The sequence below is a fragment of the Rhinoraja longicauda genome, chromosome 24 (assembly GCF_053455715.1).
Source record: "Rhinoraja longicauda isolate Sanriku21f chromosome 24, sRhiLon1.1, whole genome shotgun sequence".
In the NCBI taxonomy this organism is placed as follows: Eukaryota; Metazoa; Chordata; class Chondrichthyes; order Rajiformes; family Arhynchobatidae; genus Rhinoraja; species Rhinoraja longicauda.
Genome location: NC_135976.1, coordinates 6152875 through 6172114, shown reverse-complemented (window position 1 = coordinate 6172114; position 19240 = coordinate 6152875). Strand labels below are relative to the sequence as shown.

Sequence of the window (19240 nt, the reverse complement as noted above, 5' to 3'; positions counted from 1 at the left end):
CACCATCCCCCCTTTCCCTCCCTCCCCACTCTTCCCTGACCTCCACTGTCCCCCTTCTCCCCCCCCCCCACTGTCCCACTATCCCTCCCAACCCCCCCATTCTCTCCTCCCCAGCCCCACTCCCACTCTCCCCCACCTCCCCTTTCCCCACCACCACCCCCTCTCTCTCGTCCCCCACCTCCCCCAATCTCCTCTACCCTTCCCTCCACCCACTCGGCCCCCACTTCCACTCCCCTCCGTGGAGCCGTTGGCGGCGAAAGGCACTTACAGAGCGTGCAGGAAGGAGGAGGGAGCACCGGAATACTCGAGTCGGGCAGCGGAGGTGGGACTACTCGAGGCGGGCAGCGAAGGTGGGACTACTCGTGGCGGGCGGCGGCGGATCTGGGAGAGTGGGGAGGGGAGAGAGGCGCACACAAGATGGTTGAACGAGAGGAGGAGGAGAGCGGCTGCCATCTTTCTGAAGTCCCGACGGGGCCGTCGGTGGCAGCGGCCCTAATGGACGCCGCCATCGGTGGAAGCGGCCGCTGAAGGAGGAGGAGAAGCTGGCCGCTGCGGCGATGGTGCGGGGTGCAGGGCCCGGACGGGAGGGGGGACTCGAGGACGCCGTGTGTGGGTTGAAGGGACGGATGAGTGGACCATCAGTCCGACCACCTCCCTTCTGCTCGGGAGTATCCCCCGGGTGTGGGAGAGTGAGGGGGGGGGAGAGTGAAGGGAGGGGAGAGAAGCGGGAGGAGAGGGGAGTCCCTGATTGTGGGCGGACGGCTCCGCTAACGGCGGCCATCTTGTTTATGCGAGTGAAGAGAGGCCGTGCTCTGGTGACGTGATATGCACAGCACTTTGAAAAATGTGTTTAGAAATGAGTTTTAAACTTTAAAATGTCTGTAACTTTAAAAATATACGACCAATTTAAATAAAACCTGTTATAAACAGTCGCCAGGACAGTAGTGATTAAGGTGGTGCTAAAATTGTGGCGTTACGGTTTACCGTTTTGGCTGCAGGTCCACATGTTATACATATATCTGCATTAATTGTACCCGGGGGGGGGGGGGGGGGGGGGGGGCGAGCTCATCTCATAGACGCGCGGGTCCCATTGTGATGTCACACGCTGAAGTCCTTCAATAAATCGGTTAGAAATTAAATGTTTTAACTTTAAAACCTCTAACTTAAAAAATATACCTCCAATTTAAATTTAAATATTATAGGCACTGGCAGGGAGAGTGGTGATTAAGGTGGTGCAAAAATTGTGGCACAACAGTTTACGGTTTTGGCGAAATCACGGATAGATGGATGGAGGAATGGATACGGATATATATACAAGATCTGAGGATGGCGGGATGGAGACGGATATATATATACAGGATCTGAGGATGGAGACGGATATATATACAGGATCTGAGGATGGAGAGAGATATATATATATACAGGATCTGAGGATGGAGACGGATATATATATATACAGGATCTGAGGATGGAGACGGATATATATATATACAGGATCTGAGGATGGAGACGGATATATATATATATACAGGATCTGAGAGGGCAGACAGGGAAGGGGAGAGGGTGCCACTCACCTCGGCCCCATGGCGCCAGGGCTGCAGCCAGAGCGAGCCGTGGACCCAAAGCCTCTCCCGTATTGATCTAGGACCCTCACCCCCCCCCCCCACTCAATCCCCCTTATCCCCCCTCCCCCCACCCCCACTCATAGATAGGTAAAGTTAACACCGGAAGGGGAATAAACTTACACAAGTTGTGATAATTTCATGAAGCAGCATATCCATCCAAATCATTGTCATTAACCATTCAAAAATATTTAAAGTAAATAAAACCTGGAAATGTTGTGATTTTTGTTTAAAAAAGGACAACGTTTGTTGGATATACTGAACAGGTCAAGCAACGCCCAAAGCGAGGGGAAAATTGAATATTTCGGGCTGCTGACCTTTGATGGTTCCCACTTAAAGTAACTGATCCGAAACATTAACTCTCTTGCTCGCACCATTGATGATGCCCAACCTGTTGCGTACTTCTAGCATTTTCTAGTAACATTTAAAAAATGAGGTTGAGACAAATACTATCCTTAAAACAAACCAATTCAGTCTTAAAGAAATATATCTATTACAAAAATGTAAATATTTAAATGCATGCGTGACACAACAAAGTTAAACTTGAAGCATTGACAAATTGGTTAAGAAATTTGGAAGAGCAGCACATTTATGAAGATACATTTTGTTATGCATAAAATCAACTAAATAATTCTGAAATAAAAAATTGGCAATTTCCAGTAACTTAACCACATTTTAAAATAATGATTTGATTGACTTTAAACTGAAGTTTACACAAGCTTAAAATTAGGATATTAGGTTTGACAGGATTCCAGAAAACAAAAAGTACAGATTTACAAAAACAGCCTGTAGCTTTACATTCAGTATTTTAAAAAAAATGTAATTTAAAAGATTAGACGGAAGAGACTAAACACGATGGGTCTGAGCTTTCCAATTTGAGGTTACCAGATTTCCTAAGGTTAAGAGTGATGAATAGAAAGATGAGGTGTTCCAAACCAGGACATCAGAGATGTCTCGTTCTTTAGGGAACTGGGGTTACCCTCTACCATCATAGATGAGGCCCTCACTCATGTCTCCTCAGTACACCGCAGCTCCGCCATTGCTCTCCCCTCATCACAACAGAGACAGAGACCCCTAGTCCTTACCTTTCACCCCACCAGCCGTCGGATACAACAATTTTTTTTGCCACCTCCAACGGGATCCCAACACTAGTCACATGTTCCCAACTCCATCCCTTTCCGCCTTCTGCACAGACTTTTCCCTCTGCAACTCCCTTGTTAACTCATTCCTTCCAGCCCAAACCACCCCCTCCCCAGGTAGACACAAAATGCTGAAGTGACTCAGCAGGTCAGGCAGTATCTCAGGAGAGAAGGAATGGGTGATGTTTCGGGTCGAGACCCTTCGTCAGACTGAAGTCTGAGGAAGGGTCTTGTCCCAAAATGTCGCCCTTTCCTTCTCTCCTGAGATGCTGCCTGATCCGCTGAGTTACTCCAGCATTTTGTGTCTACCTTCGGTTTAAACCAGCATTTGCAGGTTTTTTTTAAACACCCCCTCCCCAACTACCTTCCCCTGAAACCACAGAAGATGCAACACCTGTCCTTGTACCTCCTCCCTCGACGCTGTCCAAGGACCCAGACAGTCCTTTCAAGTGAGGCAGAGGTTCACTTGCACCTCTTCCAACCTCATCTACTGTGTCCATTGTTCAAGATGTGGACTCTTATACATCGGCGAGACCAAACATAGACTGTGCGATCGCTTCATTGAACACCTTCGCTCAGTTCGCCTGAACCTACCTGATTTCCCAATTGCTAAACACTTTAATTCTCCTTCCCATTGCCACACTGACCTTTCTGTCCTAGGTCTCCTCCATTGTCAGAATGAGGCTAAACACAAATTTGAGGAACAGCATCTCATATTTCACTCGGGCAGTTAACAGCGCAGTGATATGACATTCAGCTGACCAAGTAATCCCCTTACCCCAATTCCGTCCCTATAACTGTTTTCTCTCACATCTACAGCAACAACCATCATCTCCCAATTCTCCTGCCTATTACACAGGGGCATATGACAGTACATTGCTACAATAATTTACAGTGGCCAATTAGCATGCTCATCGCTAGGATGGGGAAGGAAATGGAAACAATAAGGATAATCTATGCATTCTGGGGAAAATGTGCAACAGTGGTAACCACCGCACCTTCAAGGCACCCCCAGTTGCTGGTCTCAGAGTTGTCAGTGGAAGACGCGTCTCCAGATTTTACCAAATCAAAGCAAAAACCCAGAGCAGGTTGATGGTTTTTGACAAATACATTGCTTCCAAGCCTATTAATGTGAATTTCAGGTGTGGTCTTTGTCAGATTCCAGATGTAGGATGCTGAAGAGTCAGAAAGCTGAAGGATGCTGAAAGAACAAACTTTTATGAATTTTGAAATCACCCAAAAATAACAAAGGATTATAAAGCAAATGTTCATCATTTACTCCAGGGAAAAAGGAAGAAACAAGCTGCAAACAAGTTTAATAATCACAGGAAGAAACTGCCAGTGCTAACATGAGTGAGTGAGTTGATGAAGGAGTCAGTACAAGTACAGCCTTATGATAGATAAACGAGTCATTCTAAATAATCCATTTGGCTCTTTGCCCTTTTTATTGTGAGATCAGGTAAGAAGATCACTCATGTGGATTTGCAGCGGTATGGTTTCACATGACATAACTGAAAACATTCAGGGGAGTGCCCCCCCCCCCCCCACCCAACAGGAGAGCAGTAGGATCTGGGAGGAGTTTGAGAATGTCTGAAGAATATAAAATAATTAATGAAGCATGATTGTAAATGAATAGTTGCTGGTCAATGTCGACTTGGTGGGCCAAAGGACCCATTTCGATGTTGCACCTTTACATGACATTGAAGGAACTTTCTTTAAATAATGAATACTGAGAATGCAAGACTATGGGACAATCTTAAAGTTCCAGTTAAACCAATTGCAGTGCATCCGCACACACAAAAATAGCAGAGGACATGAATATTATTCTGAAAATAGAGGACACTAATACAAATTGGAAAAGGGTATCCAGACTGGTGGTATGGAAAGTAATAAAGATTAGCAAAAATAATCCTTCAATTAAGAGAGAATATTTGACCATCTAAACTGATTTCCTGCAGTTTAGTGTGTCAAACTATTTTGTCCCCGGAGACCAATTAGTTGCATACCACTTTGCCTCAAACTTAACGTCAGCTTGGGATAGTCCATAGCAAGCTATCCATTTATTTAGATATAGCATTACTAACAAATATTAAAACATGTCATGTTAAGATTCTAATAATGCACGAGAATCAATAGCACTACCTTCTCCTAAACCTTTATGACCTCAACATTAAAAAGGACAAGAGCAAATGAAAAAGTAAGTTCATGTGGCTGCAAAGAGCAAGGGCCGAAGTTTTGTACATGATCATAATTCAGCTGTGTACTTAACATTTTCTGTTTTGTTTCAAACATTTAACAGATAAGGTTTTCAGACACACTGACGATTCCCCATTCTATTTTCGTGTTATGCTTAAAATAGCCATTCTGACCTTTAAATGTTCAAATGATCCAAAAGTAATTACTTTCCAGATGAACTGAGAAAGACAAAGTTGTCTTTGACCCGCAAAAACCATTGCAACATCACTTGTATGAAGGACACGTAAAATTAAAAAGGCGAAATGATATATAATAACATTATGTCTACATAACACTCACTATGAGAAAGCATTTTTAATCCACTGTCATCACATGTATGGAGTCAAGAAAGTGCAGATACTGTAATCTTAGGCAAAACACAAAGTGCTGGATGAACTCTGCAGATTTGGCAACATCTGTGGAGGGAAATTGACAGTCGATATTTCAGGTCTGGACCCTACTTCAGATGCTGCCTGATGTGTCAAGCGCCTGCTGCACTTTCTGTTTTGATTGTTATGTTTAACACCACTACAAAACATTCAATTACTGCTTTTGCTCATGGAAATTTTTTATCCATTTCTTGCCATTTAAACCATTTCTTGCCAGTTAAACCATTTCTTGCCATGGTTTAACTATCCAGAACCTCCCGAAACACACAAGCCAATCGAAAACAAAAGGCAAACCTACCTTGTAGAAGCAGCAGTTATGCCAGCAGCTCTCCTCAGGCAAAGTTGCATCCAGAGGTTCCCCAGTCCACAATTGTTATTCAGTCAGTATTCTCTCAAACTAGATCCTCTGCATAAGTTCCTCCACCAGCACAAATTTTCAATTCAAGTAACACCACTGATAGCTTCTTGTTTAAGCACCACTCCTCCTTTCAAATAGCGAGTTGCTTCACCATAAATGATGGCACCAGAACTTACTTCCAATTCCTCACTTCTCCACCAGGATCAGTCTGCCCTCCTTTCCAGCAGGAACCTGCATAAACAAAAGAGAAACTTCATTAAACATAGAAATTCCACAATAAGTAGGAAAGTGACAATTTATTTTTAAGTCACGTTACTTAGTTCCTAGTGCTCACTGAAAGAACAATTGCAGTTTGTAGAAAGTGATCTTTAAAGGTAAATTTGCATGTATAATTACATACAACTCCAAGCCCTGGTGCAACTTCCCAATAGTTGATAAATCATTTATTTATCCCCTTCACCCCCCCCCCCCACCCCCCCCCCCCCCCCCCCCCCCCCCCCCCCCCCCGCCCCCCCCCCCCACCGCCACGCCTTAAAGAGTTGTGCTAACATCAATAAATTTCTCACACCTCAGAATGTATTTATTTTTAAATCAGGATCATATCAGATTTGAATCATATCTCATTCACTACTTGCTAAACTATTTTAAACTACCCCCATGTGCAATCCACATATCTTCCCCATGGCTCCTACACTCAAATCACAAATTGTCACATCTCCAAGGTATTTATGAATACAATTTACGAATAAAAAATGTGCTCGCTGGTTAGCATTTGATCTGCAAAGGTGAGAAAAATGAGTCCAGTTTCATTCTTAATGATATATCTCAGAAGACAAAGAAAAAAGCCCCACAAACATGATAGCGTAAATAAGGCAACACCCTTACATACTGTTGGTAAACAATTGGGGTATCAACTTGTAAAGCGATAAATTTTTGCCCAAAATACCTTCTCCCTTGACAAGTATCATGAACGATTATGAATCACAGCAACCACTAAAATAAATTGACATGGCCACAGTGTAATCTCTTCTAAAGCACAATGCCCGTCTCCATTAATACCAACTGCATGTCCATTTAGATTATTCACCTAGATCCTTTACTTTCTGAAAAAAAGGTTGAATGCAAATTAAGATAAACCCGCAAATTAAAATAGATATTAGAAATTATTTTAAGAATGAGTCGTTGGATCAAACTAATAATGTAGAAGTCAAAGGCTTCAAGGATATTTAAAATGAAAAATAATGTCAGGAAGGGCGAGTTGGAATCCCTGCAAGATAAATCTTAATGGTCACACGATCTTAAAAGGATTATAGCTAGTTGATCGGGATTTTTTCCACTTCAAGCATGGTGGTGATGTGAGCACGCTGCCTTGAAAGAATGGTAAAGGCAGAATTCTGTCCAGACTTAAAAAGTTATTGGTTGAACATTTAACATGGCAGGACCAAGAAGTAGATGCAACAAGATCGAGGTAGGATCAGATTTAGCAGCTTTCTTAGCAAAGGACTACATAACACCTACTCTGCTGTAAATTTGTTTGATTAGGATGAAAAAAAGAACAGGTGAATGATTACAATGCTTGCCTCTGTATTGCTTACTAACATTTCAGACACACCCACAATGGCCAAAAGGATGTACTGGTTAAAATTGTTTTGTTTACAGCTTTTATAACTGAGAATTCTATAAAGGCTACAAGTGTGAGAATGACGTAAAATAATTTTCTTATATATTTATTATCGCAGAATACCAGTTGAGTAAATGACAGTTTCTTGTGGTACTTCTAATGTAACACACGGAATTGTCAAAGCTAGCCAAATCCACACTATGTACCATAACATCAAAACTGCTTTTTTAACATAACAATTAAGATGAATTTTGGAAGATGGGCAATCTAGCAATGTTAATAAACCAACTACCCTAAAAAGATTCAATGCATCAGGAATTTACACTGCCAGGGGAAATTTTGATCACATTATACTTGGTGAATGTACCCAATAATCCTTCAATTTCAATAAAGGCATGAAAATAAATGTTATAAAGTATATGTTAGCTATGGCTCTATATTTTATATCATTCTAAAGCAAAGGTGCCATACAAGGAAACTGAGATTGATTCGGATTTTGTAAATCAAATAACTTTTCTGAAACTCAGTTTAATTTTATTTTAAATCAGCTTCTCTACTTAACTGTATATTTTAAAAATGCCTTCCCAACTGAATATAGCTACAAACAATAAAGAGTTATTATTTTCAGCAACATTTTAATGTTAGTGGGACACAGTTGGCTAATCATCAGCCCTAGAATACTTCTAACTATAAAATCAAGAAATGCTGAATTTCAGCCACATCCCCTGCACGCCAATCCGTGCATATAACATGCCTGAATACCTGAACCAAGCTCACCGACTTCCTATCCAAGGACGTCAGCCGCAACATGCTCATTGACCCATTCTATTCCCAAATATTGTCACTCCCTGCAGCACATCCTGCACCATTCTGGTCTCACCAACACGTACACGAGGTCTTATGACGACCAGCCTTTGCACATGAAATGATGTTATACTGAAAAAACAAGCCCCGAAAACTTAATTTCACTACAATCCACAGCAAATGTTATCAATGGCCCCACAACTTCAAATTCTAACACCAGAAGAGTTAATAAAACCTCAAACAAACTACTTTTTACAGAGCAAGAATGTACTGCTAAATAAAAAGTATTGGCCATTACTTAACTGGTTACAGCCACATGGATGCCTTTGACCAGGCTTTGGTGTTTCTAAAGCAGTAGGCACTGGTCAACCACAAAAACATTATAAAACATTGTATTGACGAGGGGTCCCTGTGGAAGATAATAAGTATGCACAATTCAAGTGGGAGACAGAGGCACACAGACAAAATTCAAGTAGGATGCTTGTTCCTCTAAATGAAGATGGATACTTTCTATTGAATCATGCCATTCACAGACATTTGGTAGAAGTCTGGTGAAAGTGTGCATGTTATAAGCTACAAAAGCTGTTTTCATAATGACGATGTAGTACATTTTGATTTTGGACAAGGGTTTTTTGGGGAATAGTTTTGCATATTTTAAATAATGTTTAGTATTTGGCACGATCAGAGGAATCTCTGGAGATTGCAACAAAAATGAATGGTTGCAATCATGTTAGAGACAAATGCCAGAACCTGACACAGTCAGACAACATTGTGGGAAGGATATGTTCTGGAAGATTGCTGTACAGTGTACATGCCAGTGCAGTTTCAGCCTCGAAATACACTAACAATATGGAGATTCTTGCAAGATCAAATGTAAATACAACTATATTATGTACTGTTCTGGTCTGTGGTTCAATACAATTTTTTCCCCTTCAACTCTAGACTGTGCCTGACAAGTTCCTTCCTGAGGCTCATCACCATTCATCAGTCCAGTGTACTGAAGAAAACACTAGCAGCTAAATTCTGACCCAAAGAGGGTACCAGTGGTTATGGTAGTAACTTCCAAACACCTAGTGAGTCATGTTGAACCAATGTAAAAATGCTATAACATAAAATCGGAAGCAGAGAAAAATAGTTTTGAATTACGAGGCACAAACGTTTTTTTAATAAAACAAAAATAGGCTGATATATTCCTTTATTTCAACTTGCATGCAATTAATTGAGTTGAATTATGTGCTACTCTAAACATCACTACCACAAGGGTTTCCAAAAAAAAAAACTAATGAATTGCATAGGGCTAGTCAAAAACACTATATGAAGCTTCTATAATTATATATTGAAGACATGAACTATGTAAACAATTTATTTAATTTTACCAACACAATTATTTTTGCAGTAATCCTAACTCCATGTCAAACCAAAAGATTACAGCTGCTGCTCTTCCATTTAGCACTACAAAGGAGTGGCAAAAATGTTACCCTCAAAAACATAGTATCAAGAGATTAGAAAGGAATTACCCAAATTCACAATGGATCAAACACAAAAAATTAGATTAGGAAACTATCAACGGAGCTGAATCAACAATTAATTGTAAGGTCACTGTTGCAATTTAACTTTCGTTCTTCAATCCTGTTCTAATAAATTACTAAACCTTGCATTGCAAGAAAGAATGCTATCAATCCCCAGTTGACAGTATTCATAGAGCACTGACCGGTTAGGGATTAGCACAATGTCCTCTACTTAACTAATTGCTTCAGAACATTTCAAACACTTAACAAAGCTTCTGAAAAGTCATGACAAAGATAAATGTTGTTGCACAAATTTACCATGCAGCTTTGAACGTAGACAAGTTTATAAACGACTCCCACCCAGTTCCTCCTAAATTAGGTCATCAGCACCGATTATACAAAAGTATTATCCTAAACAAAATACAAGTAGAAGATAAAATAATGAAGTGACTCCATCTTCAAGTTATTAACTAGAGTTAGAAAGGTTGAGGGTTGTTAGGAATTCTTTTTGTTTTCCTTTACAGAAGATATTTTGGGTGCATTATTCTTCAACTTACTTCTACAATGCATTGCAAATTGATAGTATAAAACAGGTATTTGCTAAACAAAAATGTGTGAAAACAGCATGGTTTTTCTCTTTGGGATTCATGGAAGACTTTAGTTAGTCCTCTACAGAAAAAACACCAACTATAAATTATCTTGATTAATCACATGGAACCAACAGAAATCACTGCGGGTACCATTTCAAATACACGAGGAAATCAAATGGGATGGGATAGAAATGATGTAATAAACTGCAGTGCAATCAATGTTAGACAAATGTTCATGCTTCAAAGCACAGGTAAAATAAAAACTAAAAACTGTAATGTACCAAATAAAAATATCCTCAATGGTTCTGACAGGTTACTGAAGGCTTTAAGCAATCACCCATGCAAAGATTTTACAGCAGAGGTAATTTCCCCCAGCTAAAATCTCTCAAAGGCTATAGTGAATGAACAAATCACACTCTTAGCCAACCCCAATACCCAAGAAAGCTGCCCAGTACACTTCAAATTAGTGAAAAGATTTGGAATGTAGAGCTCAAGTGCTGTTGAAATTTGAGGAGAAGCTCCTTTAAATAGCTAAAGTGGCACAGCAAAACTTTACTGAATGAACAAACTCCAGATCATTAGTGTCACTAGTGGCCCAATAACCCACTTCAAACATAAATTTCTTGCACATTATTGTTCTAATAGTTCCATTCCACATCCCCAATTCCCTTTGAGGGAATTTCTAGCCCATAATTTTAATGTACATGAAAGATTGCACCTTTTTCCAAATGCAACCGTAACTACAAGCTCTCAAAGAAAGATGCTTCATATGGAATGATAGAAAACCAACGAGTAACCACAATTTATATCCTATTTATTCACGCTTATTTCAACCTATGATGAGTCTTCAAAGCTGAACCTTGAAATACTAATTTAAAACTTGCAGGGATAATATCTAAACATTAAACTTTGTACGGCTAGAAACTAAAGTTATACACCAGCCTTTCCAATGGTTTCCATTTCAATCCAAATGTTAAACATATCAAAAGCTAATATTCTCATTCCAATTGCAAAACATCAACATATCTACTAGAAGAGTTTAACTGCTTACAATCCACTGCTAAGACACGTAGGTTTGCACTGGCTTTGGCTTGATATAGCTAAATTTACTTAAATCACTTAATGATCTAACAAAAATACCAGCACAATAATTAGACAGATTAGTATTCAAATATTCATGTTTTGACTCAGAGCTTTACTCTGTCAGCCGTAAAAATGTTAACTTCATCCGACTGGCTCAATGAGTTAGATTTTTAGCTATGTAAATGGACACTTCAAAATAGATCTGCAGGTGTAATTCTATTTTTCTCAACAAGTATTTTGTTCACGCATAAGATACCACATGCAATTGAAAAAATAAGCAGATCAAGGTTAAATATGGCTCCGAAATCCTGAGGGAATCAGTTCAGTTGAAAAGCACCAGATCAAAAGCTGTTACTATTACGTAGGCCAAAAGTCTGGTCAAATTCTGCATTTACATTCAACCTTCCAATCTCCAAAAGAAGCATGTACTTAATTTATTTTTTAAACTAAAGGCAGAATAGCCTTCATAATAAACAGAAAAGTTCTATGGTTTTACTAAACTGCATTGGGAGAACACCTGCAAGCATTATAGCCTACACTCCCCATTTGTTCTGATAAATAGTATTCATGTTCATTTATTATTGGCGCGTATACCAAAATACAGTTAAAAAATTATTTTGCATGCTATCCAGGCAGACCATACAATATATATATAGATTATGCAAAAGAGAAAATGAACAGAAAGCAAAATGTAGTGTACAGTGCAAGGGCCATAAGATAAATTGAAAGATTGGGAATTCATCCTTTGCATAAGAGGTGTCCGTTCAAGAGTTGGATAATAGCAGTGAAGAAATTTAATTTAGAGATACAGCGCAGAAGTAGGCCCTTCGGCCCACCTAGTCCACACCGACCAGCGATCCCCGCACATTAACACTACCTTACACTCACTTGGGACAATTTTACATTTTACACCAAGCCAATTAACCTACAAACCTGCAGTGTGGGAGGAACCCAAAGATCTCAGAGAAAACCCACGCAGGTCATGGGGAGAAAGTACAAACTCCGTACAGACAAGCACCCGTAGTCAGGATCGAACCCAGGTCTCTGGCGCTGTAAGGCTGTAGTTCTACCACTAGGCTACCGTGCAGCCCTAGTTCGAGTTGTTCTTGAAGTTGTTGGCATGTGCTTTCAAGCTGTTGAATGTTCCACCAGATAGAAATGAGAATAACCAGGGTGTGAGTACACCTTAATCAGGGTGTGAGTACACCCCCCCCCCCCCAAATCAATGTGAGCACACCTACACATCGGCTACTTTCCTGACATAGCATTTCTAGATGGTATTGATTGACCGCGGGGGGGGGGGGGGGGGGGGGGGGGGGGGGAATAGAGATAGCTGCATGATTGACTGGGCCACATTCACAACTCTCTGCAAATTGTTGTGGTAACAGTTGGCGTACCAAGCTGCGATGCATCTGGATAGGATGCTTTCCATAGTGCAGCTCTAGGAGGTGATTGGAAACATGCTGAACTTCCTTAGCTTTCTGAGGAAGTACAGACATCGATGTGCTTTCTTGGCTGCACTGTCAATGCAGTCGGACTAGTCCAAATTGTTGGTAATGTTTACACCTAATGTGCTAACAGTGTAGAAATCAGTTTCTCAAAATTTAACCAATTTAAAAGATTCAAACTACCCCAGCAATTCATCTCAACTGATAAAAGCCAACCCAGGCAGTGACGTATCCTAATACAAAGATAAACTGACACTGTAATCATAATCTCCAAAGGCATCACTGCAGCTGCTGTATCATGGGTGTATTGCAATTACTTAAAGTAATGCAACATCAAGCGTGTCCTCTTGTTCAGCTTACCAAGTGTGTTTATTGATCATAACTTGCCCTCAAAGTTGCTTACCCAAACCATTCTACAGATTGTTCATAGATAGCCACTGTTCTCCTGATCTGGAGTCCCTAACAGTTAAATGCAGGCCTTTTTACCTTCCTCGCGAATTTACAGGGGTTATAGTAACAGCAGTCTACATCCCACCAAATGCTAACGCTAGCACAGCTTTAGGCTACCTGCTCGGTGCAATAAACTCACAACAGAGCACATATCCAGAAGCAGCCCACATCATAGCCGGGGACTTCAACCATGCAGACCTAAAGTCAGTTCTCCCGAAACTTGAACAACACATAAGATGTGCTACCAGGGGGAAAAACACACTAGACAAGGTTTACTCAAATATTAAGAAGGGTTTCAGGTCAGCACCACTACCACACCTGGGGCAGTCAGATCACCTGTCCATATTCCTAACTCCAGCATACACCCCACTCAGGAGGAAAGCTCCAGTCACCATAAAGACTGTTAAGACATGGCCTGAAGGAGCTTCCTCGCAGCTGCAGGATTGCTTCGAAAGGACCAACTGGGATATTTTTGAGGATCATGACTTGGAGGAGTACACATCAACTGTACTTTGCTACATCAAAAACTGTGTTGACAATGTCACCGTCGACAAACGCATCCGGTTGTATCCCAATCAAAAACCCTGGATGACAAAGGATGTCAGGTCTCTCCTCAAGGACCGTAACACCGCCTTCAGGTCTAGTGATAGAGCTCTATACAGTGCTGCTAGAACCAACCTGAAGAGAGGCATCAAGGATGCCAAGCGTCCTACAAGAGGAAGATTGAGGACCACTTTTCCAACAATGACCCACGGCGGGTATGGCAAGGCATCCAGCACATCACCAACTACAAGACCAGCAACCGCACGACTGCCGACGCCTCGCTGGCAGAGGAACTTAACTGTTTCTTTGCTCGTTTCGAGGTGAAAGCTACAGTGGCAGACATAACACCCTCTCCAGCACCTGACAGCAACACCTTCATTGTGCAGGAGTATGATGTTAAGCGCGTGCTCAGAGCAGTGAATCCCAGGAAAGCTGCAGGCCCCGATGGTGTGACGGGCAGAGTGCTGAGGGAATGTGCAGACCAATTATCTGAGGTCTTCACAAAAATCTTCAACCTGTCCCTTTTAAAATCCACCATCCCTCCCTGCCTGAAGTCCGCCACAATCATCCCACTGCCGAAAAAGTCTGTCATCAGCGGTCTTAACGACTACCGTCCGGTCGCACTCACACCGGTCATCACAAAGTGCTTCGAGAGACTGGTCCTGCAGCACATCAAAGCCAGCCTCCCACCCACCTTCGACCCACACCAGTTTGCCTACAGAGCAAATAGGTCTACAGGGGATGCCATCGACACTGCTCTTCACACTGCACTGACCCACCTTGAACACCAGGGGAGCTATGTGAGGATGCTCTTCCTCGACTTCAGCTCTGCCTTTAACACGGTCATCCCGAGCAGACTGGTCACCAAACTTTCCGACCTTGGATTTTCCCAAACCATCTGCCAATGGATCAAGGACTTCCTGACCAACCGCCCCCAGACCGTCAAAATAGGCCCTCACCTCTCCTCCACCATTACACTGAGCACCGGCTCACCACAGGGCTGTGTGTTGAGCCCCATCCTTTACTCCCTCTACACTCACGACTGCGCCCCCACCCATCCCACCAACACCATCATCAAGTTCGCGGATGACACGACTGTGGTTGGACTCATCTCAGAAGGAGATGAGACAGCCTATAGGGATGAAATCCAAAGGCTGGCAGCATGGTGTTCAGTGAACAATCTGGTCCTGAACTCCTCCAAAACAAAGGAACTTATAATTGACTTTAGAAAAACCAGTGGAGATTACGACCCACTCTACATCAATGGGGTCTGTGTGGAAAGGGTACCAGCTTTCAGGTTCCTGGGTACGCACATCGCAGAGGATCTTACCTGGTCTACCAACACCATCACCACAGTAAAGAAGGCACAGCAGAGACTCCACTTCCTGAGGATCCTCAGGAAAACCAACCTGCAGGAGAAGCTCATGTTGTCCTTCTATCGCTGCTCCATCGAGAGTGTGCTGGCATACTGTATAACCACATGGTATGCCAGCTGCTCAGAAAAGGACAGGAAGGCCCTTCAGAGGGTCATCACGACGGCCCAGAAGATCATCGGCTGCTCACTGCCCTCCCTGGAGCACCTGTTCAGACTACGCTGCCTCAGTAGAGCAGGCAAAATAATAAAAGATCCATCCCACCCCGGCCACCGTCTGTTTGTTCATCTGCCCTCTGGTCGACGTTTCAGGTCGATCAAATCCCGAACAAACAGACTTAAGAACAGTTTTTACCCCAGGGCCATACGAGAACTGAACACTACCTTTGCACTAGGCAACACCGTTAAAAAATCTTGTACTTAATATAATTGTATTTAATTGTATTTATGTATTTATTTGTTTTTGCATTTATTGCATATATGTTTGTACGCACCGTCAGGATTGGCTATTTTTTAATTTCGTTGTACTCGTTGCAATGACAATAAATGAATATTATTATTATTATTATTATTATTAATTGGAATCCCACAAGCTGCAGTTATTCAAGAAGCACTCAGGGAGCCTTTCCCCTCCCATGTTTGTTCCTTTACATTCACCAATTGGCTCTTCTGCTTCATGCCTTGCCCAAGAACTCATTATTTTGAAAGAGTTAATGGCTATTAACTTTGCTTGATGGGATGCTTGGCCATTGTCTGCAAACCTGTTTGTATGCTTTTGAGGCTTCTATATTGTTGAAAGTGAAGGAATGCTAATTGCTCATAAGGATGTTTGGTAGCTGAAACTTATAATCCCTGGAAACCACGGAAATAATAAAATGGTAGAATAAATGAACAGGGTGAGCCTGATCCTTACCTACGACTAATGACTTATTGTATAGAATATTTTATGACTGTAGGGTGTCAAATATATTGTGTTTGATACAGTTTGTGATTGATTTGAAGGAAATGTTGTGTTAAACATCCTGGCTGCAAATTCTGTATAAAAATGCTGCCAAAATGTTGTATCTTTGAGTGGAAGCAAGGGGAGTGCTGAGTATGGTCATACACCCTCAGCACTGATCCCCCCCCACTCCCGTCTGACGATAATTAAAGCTTTGCTTGGTTTACCTTTAACTGTTTATGTTGTCTGTTTTAAGAAACGAACTTTAACACTTTAACTGTCTGTCATAATTAACATTGAGGTCGTTTGGCTGCAAGGGACATGACAGGCAATCAATGCCCTCATTTACATACCCTAGATAGTGATAGTGGAAAGCCTGCATTTTCTTCTCCTTAACCAAGATGTTTCAACATCATTTAGTGGTGGTCAAACAAGGTCCTCTCTAGTTCACTAGTTTATTTGCAAATTCAGCTAAGAAAGATCAAAAGGGCAAAATGTAATGCAACAGTGTAAACATTCAACAAACCAGAACAATTTATACTAGACTTTGAGGCAGGGTCATCACATAAATTATATCTTTCAAGCAGCCAGATAAAAGTGGTAACTAAGTTGTTTTACACTGAAAACAGCATACAGAACAGCAATGTCTTGAAACTGCTATAGTCATATTTAAAAAAACACAATAACCAAGCAACAACTTTACAAAACAAATACACGCACAAGAATTGTGCGAGGAAAAAACTGTTTAAGAGTCACTGTCAGCCCAACAATGACAAATTAACAGTAATGCAGAACTTTTGCTTCATTTAAATTAATGTATCACATTGTACAATTTACATCTCTCAATTTATTCCAAAAAAAATCACCATGGGTTATTTCTTGGATAACCTACTTTAATGTTAGCAAGGTCTCTCAACCTTCAAAATGGTTAGCATATCCCTATCTTGTTAGCTCATGTATTTCCAGAAAACTTTTAATAAAAATTAAAGACATAAATTAAAGTACCAATATGGCTGCCATGTCCAAGGTGAAACTACCTTCAGCTGTTAGACTGACATATCTTAAGGTCAGAACTGGAGATGTTCCCAAATAGTTACTCAATATTAATATTCATTTACAAACAAACATAAAATAAGCAACTCATGCCTAATTGACAACATTCAAGCATGGATTGATAACATTAAAGTGACATTTTCTCTATTAACATTGTGCTGACCATATCCAAAATAAGTCTAAACGGCTTCCCTTGAAATGAATGGCAATAGTTATCAAGCATTCCTTGCCCCATTCGTCCAAACATCTGAAAATCATCAGTGTCAAAAAACCTGTAAAATAGTAGCTAAAATATTCAAAACATTGAATATTCATCGTTAAACCAAAGAATAAAATATATCTGGCTTCCTTGCAAAAATGAGAACACTATCAAAAATAATGGATGTGAGTTACGAAACGGTAATCAGAAGAATGCTCAAGGCAGTGTAAACAATTTCAACCAAAGTATCAACCTCTGTGCTCATAGATGGATTGGCCTTGGAACATAGACTGAAAAACCCAGGTCTATAAAGGATGAAAAACAAAGTATTGTTCACAAATTTACACTACCTGCGCCATTATCCAGAAAATCAATAGCTTGGTGAGTTACAGAAATCCGTATCTGGCGTGATAAAATACAGCGATTCAATTATCCAAAGTAACGTCAGGGCCACAAACTAAACCAATACTCCAAACAAAGGCAGAAAGGCACGTCGCAGTGGACTGGACTTAGGATCCGATGAACTAGCGAACTAATAACCAGGTTCCAAAAGGGCGTCACACGGGAAAAACCCTTCTTCCACTAACGACTATTTCAAATGACAAGCCGTTTCATAACTTTCCAAACTGATCACAGTAATTCCTGTAAAAGGGGGATGTGGGGTGAGTAAGCACACAGCCAGGTGGTGTCAGCAAATGTGCTACTTTTAATGTGGGACACCCGACCGACCCCTCCACACTGTAAATAAAAATTATAAAGAGCAAAGATCTTTAAGTGGACAGCGTAACTTTAAATGCCCATTCCCCACCAAGCCCCTTTGCCATCGCCACTCCACTACCACCAGAAGGTAAAAGGTGCAAGCGCCTGATCCCAGTAGAGTCTCACCTGATTGTGGTGCTGCCTGGAGGGACTGTCTGGGGTTGGGGGAGGTCAATGCCAGCAGTCGCCCGGCGGAGACACCATCAGAAGGCCCGGACAACCCCGTCCCGACCCCACCATGTCGCTCTCTCTCTCGCTCTCGCTAGCCTGCTTCCTTCTTCTCGCTCTCGTGGATCGCCGTCCCCCAACCACCGGCCTGTGGGGGTTTAAAGCCGAGGCGTCCGTGGCGGAGGGTGGGGATAGAGGAGGGAGAGAGGGAGGGGGGGTGAGGGGAAGGACAGGCGGCAGCCGTGTCAACAGCAACGACGGTAACGGGGCGGCGGGGTGCCCGAGGCAGGCCGCATGGCCTCTCTCTCTCTCTCTCTCCTCTCCCGACCCTGACTCTCTCCGGGACCTCTCTTTTTTTTTCCTCTCCAATTGTTTTGTTTCTGCGCTCGCAGCACGCGCGGGCGGGCAGGCGTGCGTGCGCGCACCCCAAGACGGACGCGCGGCCGTGCGTGCGCGTGACCAAAGGTGGACGCGCGACGCAGCGTCGCCGCTCTAGAAGCGTCTGGAAGCTGCCATCCCTGCGCCGCTACACACACGTCAAAACATCCCCCACCAAGTGGAGGGGGGAGGTTCCAACAAACGAATAGGAAAGGCGCTTATAACGTGAACGCCGACTCGCATCACCCCAAGGGTTTTCTTTTCCCGCTCCCCGGCCGTTTTCTTTTTAATGCGAATGATTTCCTCTACCCCACCCACCCGTCCGGTTGCCGTCCCACAAGTGACTGGCCGCCGATCACCTACCACATCGATTTGGAATGTTGTGCTGGAAGTCCCGCCCGCCTCTCGCGCAGCGTGCGCCGAATCGCCCGTTCTGATTGGCTCGCACGAACGCCCGTCTCCGCTGCCGCGCGGCGTGGGAGTCGGCGGGCGGACGTCATGACCGATGGGGATGGACTGTGCGCATGTGCGACATCGTGGGCTATGCAGTGTGGGGCTTGGAGTTTCCCACCTTCCCAACG

The 19240-nt window shown here is 42.4% G+C and overlaps 1 protein-coding gene across 7 annotated transcripts in view; it reads right to left on the bottom strand.

Annotated features, from left to right (window-relative positions):
- The window catches only part of LOC144605400 (homeodomain-interacting protein kinase 1-like), a 98224-nt gene extending 79207 nt beyond the window's left edge, over nucleotides 1–19017 (bottom strand). For 3 of the 7 annotated variants that reach the window (XM_078420584.1, XM_078420589.1, XM_078420590.1), the window contains exons 1-2: nucleotides 18240–18720; nucleotides 5684–5974 (exon numbers count right to left, since the gene is read on the bottom strand). The gene's annotated coding sequence lies outside the window, so the exon portion shown is untranslated. Of the gene's footprint in view, nucleotides 1–5683; nucleotides 5975–16455; nucleotides 16574–18239; nucleotides 18722–18905 lie in introns of those variants that run through there. The other 4 variants (XM_078420587.1, XM_078420588.1, XM_078420585.1 and 1 more) reach the window with 3 other exon arrangements.
- Between the last annotated feature and the right edge of the window lie 223 nt (nucleotides 19018–19240).